At 39.5% G+C, this 8,136-nt stretch overlaps 1 protein-coding gene across 5 annotated transcripts in view; it reads right to left on the bottom strand.

Moving 5' to 3' along the window:
- Nucleotides 1–8,136, bottom strand: part of TMTC1 (transmembrane O-mannosyltransferase targeting cadherins 1) — a 282,903-nt gene that overhangs the window by 193,047 nt on the left and 81,720 nt on the right. The gene's annotated exons all lie outside the window — the stretch shown is intronic.

Genomic DNA, 8,136 nt, shown 5'->3' with positions numbered 1-8,136 from the left:
CAGTATTTGCATGTAATCTACACACATCCTCCCATACACTTTACATAATCTCTAGATTACTTATAATACCTAATACAATGTAAATGCTATGCAAATAGTTGTTATACTGTATTGCTTTTTAAATTTTGTGTTATCTTTTAATTTTTTTTTTTCAAATATTGTCAATCTGTGAAATCCACGGATATGGAAGGCTGGCTGTATTAAAGTTTCTTGTGGCTGCTGTAACAAATGGCCACAGACTTGGTGGTTAAAAACTGCAACACGCGGCTGGGTGTGGTGGCTCACGCCTGTAATCCCAGTACTTTGGGAGGCTGAAGCAGGCAGATCACCTGAGGTCAGGAGCTCGAGACCAGCCTGGCCAACATGGTGAAACATCATCTCTACTAAAAATACAAAAATTAGCCAGGCATGATGGTGGGTGCCTGTAATCCCAGCTATTTGGGAGGCTGGGGCAGAAGAATTGCTTGAACCTGGGAGGCGGAGGTTGCAGTGAGCCTTGCCATTGCACTCTAGCCTGGGCAACAAGAGCGAAACTCCATCTCAACAAAACAAAACAAAACAAAACAAAACAAAACAAACCTGCAACAATCTATTTTCTCAGATTTTTGGAGACCAGAAGTTCAATTTGTTGGCAGGGCCACACTCCCTCTGAAGGCCCTAGGAATCCCTCTTTGCACAGCTCCTGGTGGCTCCAGGCATACTTCAGCTTCCTTGACTTCCAGCCACATCACTCCAATCCTTGCCTCTGTCTTCACATTGCCTTTTCCTCTGTCTTGCTCTCCTCTGTCTCTTATAACAACACTCTTGATTGGATGTGGGGCCATGGGATAATCCAGGATGATCTCATCTCAAGATCCTTAATTAATTACATCTGCAAAGACCATTTTTTGGAAATGAGGTCACATCCACAGGTTTTTGTTTGTTTGTTTTTGTTTTGAGACAGTCTCACTTTGTTGACAGGCTGGAGTGTGGTGGTGCTATCTCGGCTCACTGCAACCTCCCACTCCCTGGTTCAAGCGATTCTCCTGCCTCAGACTCCTGAGTAGCGGGGATTACAGACACACGCCACCACATCCAGTTAATTTTTGTATTTTTAGTAGAGACGGGGTTTCACCATGTTGGCCAGGATGGTCTCAATCTCCTGACCTTGTGATCCGGCCGCCTCAGCCTCCCAAAGTGCTGGGATTACAGGCGTGAGCCACCGCGCCAGGCCACATCCACAGGTTTTAAGGATTTGGATATGGATCTTTTGGGGAGCCACTACCTAGTACATTACGATATAACCCAAAAGTTTAAGTATTTTAAAGGACTTGACAATACTCACATAAAAATAAAAACAGTTTTGCCACCAATAAGGTAAATCAATAAGATTTACTTCTCACAAATTTTAAACTACTTCCTTTATATATATATATATATATATATATATATATATATATATATATATATATATAACCTGTCTTCAACCTAAATTATGGAAGGAGATTTTGTGATGGATTTTACTAGGACCTATTGAGAAAATAGGAAGCAACCTTCCCAGGACTGAAATAAATATAATTCACTGAAGCATGAACCAGCTGCATATTATGTTCCTATGCTTTGAGAATTTTCCAAATTTTTCTCTTGATGGATGGCAGTTATTTTCCATGACTCCTATTACCTTCCAGTGGTGTTTTTCCAAAGGAGATATATTTAAATACATCTTGGACAAGAACAAAGTATTTTAATTAACTGTGAAACAATATAAAAATAAATTTTGCTCTTTATTTCGACATTATAGCCTTCAGTGTCAGAAGCACTATTATTTCGTTCCTGCACACCTGTATTAGTTTGTGCTTGGGGAAAAGATGTAGCCAGCTACATACATCTAGCTCTAAGTCACTGCAGTTTACACAAGGATAGAAGACTATTGCTTTAATGGGGAAGAAGGGAAACAAAAGAATAATGTATTATTAAATGTTTCAAAAGTAAGAATAAACGGAAAAGACTAACAGGTTTAGAAACTTAACTTCTGGATGTGACAAGAATTCCAAAACAGTCAACTCCAGCTACCCCACCTTTGAAATAGGAACCTAATCAAGAGTGTAAGACACTGTCACTCATTTTCATGTTAACTTTTAATATATACTGAGAAACAGAAGAAAATTAAATGAAATCTTTTGCTCTGGAAAGATTTGAGGCAACATTAACAACACCAATGTTATTGCTTACTTTCTTTTCTTATTAAAAAGGATGAAAAGTGAAGGTGTATTCATGTTTTATCAAGCTACAGTTCTAATTTTTAAAGTTTAAGGAATTAATATGGTTATGTTTTCCTAGGACCATTAACGTGTCACATCAGATGCTTAAGTTTTATTGAAGTAGGGTAGGAAATAAATAGAAGAAAGAAACCTAATATATGGAGAAGGTATTTTGTGCAAATTAACAGTACTTATTCTGAAATTTATAAATTTTTCATTTCCTTATTTATAATTTGCATTATAATAAAACTTGAACTTATAGCAACTTATGACAACATAGAAGGAATATTATTCTTATTAGATGAAACATGAAATAAAAGGATATAAAATATTTTGAAAACCAGGAAAGTCTATAAAAGTATACTTTAAGTTTACGTGTACGGCATCCTCATTCACTGTATAAACTAGAATCATAAGTTCCATGAAAGCAGGAGATTTTGCTTGCATTGTTTACCAATTTATTCTCAGAACTTTGAGTAATGCCTGGCATATGACAGGTTCTCAATAGGTATTCGTCAAGTGAATGAAGGAAAAAAATGAAAAGAACCAAGAACACAGTCATGTAGACCTAGTCTGAATACAGGTTCCACTACATACTACATACTAGCTGAATTTCACTTCTTCCACCTGTCACTTAGCCCTTGGTGTAGCACTGTCTTGGGACAGTCTTTTACCTTTATATGAGCCTGTCCTGCTTCTCTTGGTTATACTCTAAGCTTCTTTCTTCATTCCCGGTGTCTACTATGATAACCTCTCACAACTCAGAAATCTGAGGATGCTCACAATGATCAAGAATTGTAAGGCTTTCTCTGATGCTTAAGGGGTACAATGTCTAAAGTAACTATCTTTTCAAATCACCTAGTCTATTAGGGTTCTCCAGAGAAACAGAACCAAAGGATGTATGTGTGTGTATAGAAAGAGATTTATTAAAAGAAATTGGCTCATGTGATTATGGAGGCTAGAAAGTTCAAAATCTGCATGGCAGGCTGGCAGGCTGATCTCGCTCCAGGAGAGCCAGGGTTCTAGCCCAAGGACTGGCGGGCCAAAGACACAGGAGAGTCAATGCCCCAGGGTCTGAGTGTGAAGGCAGGAAGAGCTGATTTTGCAGGTGAAGTCCAAAGGCAGCCTGGAGAATTCTCTCTTTCTCAGGGGAGGCCAGTCTTTTTGTTCTATTCAGGCCTTCAACTGATTGGATGAGGTCCACTCGTATTACCAAGGACAATCCACTTTGTTCAAAATTCACTGAGTTAAAAGTTACTCCCAATCAAAAGAAGAAGAAAACCCTCAGAAAAACACTCAGAATAATTTTTGACCAAATATGTAGGCACCCAGTGGTCTAGCCAAGTTGATATCCAGAAAATGTCACCCCAAAATAGAGTACTCTTGTATGATTATTCTTTAAATTAAAGGCCCTTGGAAATCAGGAGGTGCTAGAAGAGGCTTTCCTCTGATCTTCCCTTATCTGCCTAAAGACTGGACCAACCAAGGAAGAAAACAATTGCCTTTTGTCCCTTCCCTGAGTTTTCATTCACTAAACTCATATTGCAGAGAGAAGACTGAGGAATGTAACCACATCTGGACAGATTTCGTCACCAGGTATTGTCCTCTCCCACGCCCATTTATTCCCTTTAAAAATCATTTAATACCTTTCATATTGCCATGATCCCCCACTTCCCCTTGCCCTATGTGGAAGTGTATATAACCATCCAGATCCCATTGGATTAATGGGTGATCACTCTTCTGTGATTTTTGCCCTGTGTGTGTTAATAAAATTTTGTATGCCATTTTCTCCGGTTAGTCTATCTATTGTCAGTACATTCCAGGAGGAAATGCTTGGCTTTGGCTCCTACAACACAAGAGTTCACCATCACACCTAGTATATGTGTCCCATCATATCTACTCTGGAGATGTTGACAAATAAATTGTCCCCCTTGGTCTTATGTTTCTAAGTTAGAGGAAAACTTCATGGAACACTAAAAAGGGATCTTTGTTCTTCACCTGCCCCAGTGTTTTATTTGCCTCATTCCCCCCAAACAGTCACACTTCAGTACCTACATGCTTGCCTGAAACATGGACCTCAGATATTAATCATGACTATATAATCAAATCCAAGTCAATATCTCACAAGTCTTGCCAGAGTATGAACAGATGCTCACTATCTTGAAAATGAAAATATTAGTGTTACAGATCCCTGGAGCCCAACACTTATTGTCAAAGTCAAGGGAGAAATGGGGAAAGAGGGGGTTAAAACTGCATTGCTGGAACAACCCTACACTCTCCAGCTGTGAACAATTAGGCCTGTCAGCATTCCTTTCAGGAAACTCCTGCTGCTTTATTAGGATGAATGGGAAACAGAATTTTGACTTTTTGATAGGTGAGGTTATAAATCTACCATCAAGACTGGGAGAGGACCAACTGGGTTTATGTGCACATGTTGAATCTTTAATTATGGACCCCCCAAGATGTTCAACTTAGTAATGCCTTATCGTATTCCAAGGCAGAAGTGGGAGGAGAGGGAGGAACTAGGTTTGTGACTAAGGAATTACTCTCTTTTAATAGAATTACATAGGAGGATAGGTAACAGTTGTGCAGAGGAAGGTCTCTGAATACCCATGATGTGTCAACTTGGAAATATTTGCTCATGCACAATTCTTTTTCATGGCTAGTCACAATTTTATGACTTTCTATGAATTTCATATCTAATTTTAAAATAATCTATAACATAAAAATGAGAAACCAAGCTCTGAGAAAACAGTAAAGGTGAAAGCAACTTAAATTTTCATGTGTCTTACCAAAAAATGACAACGTTATATGACAGAAAAAAGTGCCATGAAGGCACAAAATATCTTCTATGACTACTTTGAATACCACATTGTTTTTAAGAACTCCAAATGTAATTGATACAAATTAGCGACATGTAACCTATTGCACATAAGATATAGCAGAAAACTTCCAGATTTGTATTCAAAAGATAGTTTTAGAAATCAGTACTTTATTTGGCACAAAATACATCCAGTTCTTCATCTGGTGCTTTTTTTTTTTTTTTTTTTTTTGACAGGGTCTCACTGTCACCCAGGCTGGAGTGCTGTGGCGCTACCACAGCTTGCTGCAGCGTCGACCTCCCAGGCTCAAGCGATCCTCCTGAGTAGCTGGGACTACAGGCGCACACCAACAAGCCCAGCTAATTTTTTATTTTTATTTTGTAGAGATGGGTCTCACGACATTGCCAGGGCTGGTCTTGAACTCCTAAACTAAAGGGATCCTCCCACCTCAACCTCCCAAAATGCTGGGATTACAGGCATAAGCCACCATGTCTTGCCATCATCTGGTAGCTTTGATCCCTCTCCTTCAAGACACATATATTGTTGTTTAGTAAGATTCCCTTTAATATCAGACAGTATTTTTAATTTTTAAAATTTTACATTTAAATTTTATTTTATCTTTAGAGACAGGGTCTTGTTCTGCTGCCCAAGCTGGAGTACAGTGGTGTGATCACAGCTCACTGCAACCTTAAGCTCCTGCACTCAAGGGATCCTCCTGCCTCAGCCTCCCAAATAGCTAGGATTACAGGCACTCCCCACCATGCCTGGCTAATTTTTGTTTTTCTTTTCTTTTTTTTTTTTTTTTTGAGACAGAGTCTCACTCTGTCACCCAGGCTGGAGTGCAGTGGTGTGATCTTGGCTCACTGCAAGCTCCGCCTCCCAGGTTCACGCCATTCTCCTGCCTCAGCCTCCCGAGTAGCTGGGATGTTTTAATATTTTGTAGAGACAGAGTCTCACTTTGTTGTCCAGGCGGGTCTCAAACTCCTGGCTTAATATCCTCCCACCTTGATCTCCCAGAGTTCTGGAATTATAGGCATGAGCCACCGCACCAGGCCTTGGATAGTATTTTATCTGGTCTCCTAAGATCCAACTTGCCCCTCACACCTCTAGTCAAATAACAAATGTGAAGATGGTGATACCTTTCTGGAGAGAAGCTGGAATTTTGTTGTACCTGTACATTTTTGATGATAGCATGGCTTACTAACATAGCACCCTATTCATAGAACTCCTCAAAAAGTGCTCACTAAATTAAGTATTAATAGAATATTTCTCATTCACCATCAGTCAGAGCCCACTGAGATGCTTGAACAACTCACATAACATTTTCATGTCCTCACTTGAAAAATGGGACTAAAGCTACTGAACCAAAATATGTGATGTCTCACAGCCAATGCCTGGCATATAATCAGCACTCTGTAAAGGCTGTTTTTTAAAGAAAACTTACATTACTCATTGTCATGACAAGAAAGTGATAAATTAGATACAAATGCATTAAGTAAGGCTCAGGCACTTTGCAAGTTTGGGGGTTTGTTTTTCTTTAAAGTATTTTAAGCAAACTTCCCAATTCCCAGCAGAATTTCTTTTTTTTTTTTTTCTGAGATTCTTCCCTCTGTCCTCTCACTGCTCTGCTGACTGAGAGTCTTGCTTTTGCCAGCTGTATCTTAGGACTAATGAGATTATTGTGGAAATGATCAGTCGTTTGAAACACCAGCCCACAAGTACAAGTAAATTCAGAAGATTGAGTAGAGCTCCATGGGAATCCACTCAAAGAGAACTGGGTGACCATAAAATGTGCCACTGAGGCTTCCTGCTGTGGGAGTAAGATTGACTTTTGGCCCCAGCTCCTGCATCCTCGAAGTCCACCACCGGTTTTGCCTTAGGCTACACTCACGAGGGTAGCTCCCAGTTAGTGACTGAGCAAGGCTGGGAAACTAAGGCAGGTCCATTCCTGCAAGATAGAGGGCTCCCCTGACAAGAAATTTTGGCTCCTGGACTCTATGTCAGCCTGCTCCAGAAACTGCTAGAACTCCATGCACTGCAGTCTGAGACTCTTCCTAACTTCCCCCTTCCTTCCTACTCTGCTTCATAGTCCTGCATAGAAGGCTAAAGGTTCTTCCCACCTCCTTTCACTCCTCTTTTATCCTCACTAGCTTTCCCCTAGTAAATCTCTTTTATGTCTAATCCCACCTTGTGTCAGCTTCTTGGACAACAAAACTTTAAAAAGAAATAGCTTACTAAATGCTTTCACTGCTTGTCAGGGAGCTACAGGCTACAGCAATGCCAGTAGTCAATGTGGAAACCTCTTTCCAGACTGTACGAGACATGGTATGAGGTAGTAGCCTATAACAGATTCACTATCCAATTAAATTCATCATGTCAATAATTTCAGGACAAGAAAAGGCCTAAGTTTTCTTAAGGCATTTAAACAAAAATAAGGTAAGGTAGGTCCATGAAAATAATAAACCAATACCACTTCTCTAACTTGGTTAAGCTACTTTCCCTATTGAAGATGTTTTTCCCTAATATAATTGCAGGTTTTGTTAAGGATAATAATACTGAGTTAACTATTTTAGTCAAATCCACTTTGAAAATAATATGCTAGAATAATATGAATATATACTATAATTTATTTTCAAAGGAGATAGATGTGCCAAGAATCCAGATTAAACTGTGGACTGATTAATAACCTTTTCCCATCTCAACTTCATGATACTGCCTTCTTCTTTTCCTAATATAAATTCTACCTGTTTAATTTTTCTAATATGAAACATTACACCCACCTTCATTTACCTTCTGGCACGGTCTTCCAATGACAGCAATATCCAAAAACAGGAATATATTGTCCACTGAACAATTTGTATTAGTTATCTCTGTCTAATAAATTACTCCAAAACTTGTTGGGCTCAGATGGGGATAGATCACTCCTAAGCTCACTCATATGGTCACTGGCTGAGTTCAGTTCCTTGAGGTGGTTGGACTTGGGCCTCCATTCCTTGCCAGCTGTTCACCGGAGGCTTCCCTCATTCCCTGGCACATGGCCCTCTCTGTAAAGCTGTTGGCATCCTCAGAGAAAG

The sequence above is a fragment of the Pan paniscus genome, chromosome 10, assembly GCF_029289425.2.
Source record: "Pan paniscus chromosome 10, NHGRI_mPanPan1-v2.0_pri, whole genome shotgun sequence".
Classification (NCBI taxonomy): domain Eukaryota; kingdom Metazoa; phylum Chordata; class Mammalia; order Primates; family Hominidae; genus Pan; species Pan paniscus.
This window is presented reverse-complemented; position numbering and strand designations above follow the sequence as displayed.